A 2,323-nucleotide genomic window follows, 5' to 3' on the forward strand; every position below is an offset into this window, starting at 1 on the left:
AGACGATAATTTGACACAAGCGTGCTCATAAGAAGAAGCATAGCTTCTACCGCTATCACTTGTAATTGATGCGCCTTGGTCAGGGCATTTACCTATATACACACATATGTACTAATACTGCGCTGTATACATAAATACATACATATATACATACGTATGCACTCGCCAAGGCGAATTAATATAAGGTGATAGCAGTTGTACAAAAAAAAATTACATGTATTTTGTTTTTGCTTTGGCGGCGTAAACTGTCAAAATCAAGGCGAAATCATTTGACACTACTCGCCAAGGCGAATTTATATCTGACAGTTCTATTATTCGCTTGATTATATTTTGGTTCTATTAGAAAAATTTAATTTGTTTTAGAGAGTATTTTAAATATTTTATATATGAAAAAATTTGTCAAAGTGGATTTGGAGCCACCACCAAGCATGCATAACAAGCCAACGACACCCTCTTGGAACAAGCACATGTTCAGGAGGCCGTGCAGTTGAATCTGTTGGCTAAAATTCCTGCTACCCACTGGCAACGTGCACACAAAAGCTTTCATGCCCCACTAAACATCTAATTGATGCAATGGAACATTGGCACAGCTGACAATTCAGTGAGAAATTAATGTTTCTACTCTTAACGAAATATGCAGTCTTTGGATGTGTCCAATGAGCTGCGTCTGCGCAAGCAGATGAGTTACTTGAAATTTGGAATTCGCTAATGGCATGTCCGAATTTATTGAAGCAGCCCGGCGGACCTTAAGGATGTAATGCAGGTTGAAGTGCCTGAGATTACAAAATCAAACGCATTGTCAAAATCGCTGTTATTTCCTCGAAAGACTGGGATTGTTTAAGCCGCGTTCCCTAAAAATGGATCCCGATGAGCCACTGAAGAAGAGTTTGAATATAAAAAGCATTAAAAAATACATGCACGCATATGTATTGTTAAACATAAATTTTTGTAGTTTTATTTTAAATGAACAGTTTTATTATAAATGAATGTAGTTTTTGCCATGATAAAAATATTTTGTTTTTATCATGGTTTATGTTAAATTTTAAGACGTTGTTGAATCTTTTTGTGCTGCTAATCATTATTTCCGCCTCATCACCCGAACCGGAATCAATTTCAATATGCGCCTCTTAAATTGTGCGGTGCGTGTCCAAAAACCCATAATGCAAACTAGGGCATAGTAGGGATGCCAATACTAGCGGAGTATTGTGACCCCGGGATTTCGGAATATTTTTAAAGTAATCCTGGGATCCCGATATTAATCCCGGTATTCACCTTGAGCTATAACTTTTATGAATAACTGAAAGCATAGTAACAAACCATGAAATAAGACCATTTAAAATTTACGACAAAGTGATTTTAAAAATCACATATTTATTAATACAGACAAATCTTAAAGTATTTATCTAATACATTTTTAAATTATATTTAAAAAACCATGTGATTGAGGAATAAAAAAAGCATCCACAGCGCATAGACACCCAGCTCGAGCGTAACGCCACCACCGAGACTACGGCAGCTAAGTAATAAATGTTATGATAGTATAAGTATATATGTACATACATTTGCAAGTAATGAAATTTTAACCACATATTTTAACATTGCTCATGTTTCTTATTTTTAAAACTTTTTCACAAATAATTCACAAAACTTCACAATTATTTCGAAACTCAAGTCAGCTCACGTTAAAGAAAACAATCAGGGGCCTATTTCATAAAGCGACAGTGATAATTTTGTAACGACAGGCAATTTCCATGTTGTCATTGAATATTCGACAGTTCATAAGCTGCTATAGTTTGGAGGCAAATATTTCTTTGTTTTGTTTCGATTTCACACATTCCTTGGCAAACAGCTGATTTCGAAAGATGTTTTTTCTCTTCCTTTTCTTCTTTCGATTCGATCGTTACTCAGAATATCTATGTTCGATTCTTGCGGAGCGGAATGCGGGAACGTAATCGAAATGCAGAATAGAGCTGATTAAGAACAGAAAGTACTACACCGCCAATGCCATCATCGAAGGTAGCTTATCCCAGAACAGCCTCTGAAATAAGTGCAGTGACGCCAAACAGAAGGCAACGTCAAACGGCAACAAGTCATAGCTTTCATCATCGCATTGCGGAATCGGCTAAAATTCGGGCCGACGCCTCCAAAGCACAAGCTAAGGTTAGTGAAAAGTTAGTTGATGCAGCAATGCTCCAAGCAGAGGCGGCAAAATCTATTGTCCAAGGCATGAAGGACCTTGTTACTATTTCAACGCGACAGATTGAGGTCTTAGAGGCTATAATGAGAAGTCTGACTAGGTGACTTTTCGTAGCCAAAAAGTGCT

This window comes from Rhagoletis pomonella, unplaced genomic scaffold (assembly GCF_013731165.1).
Source record: "Rhagoletis pomonella isolate Grant_MI unplaced genomic scaffold, Rhpom_1.0 Rhpom_scaffold_00003, whole genome shotgun sequence".
Classification (NCBI taxonomy): Eukaryota; Metazoa; Arthropoda; class Insecta; order Diptera; family Tephritidae; genus Rhagoletis; species Rhagoletis pomonella.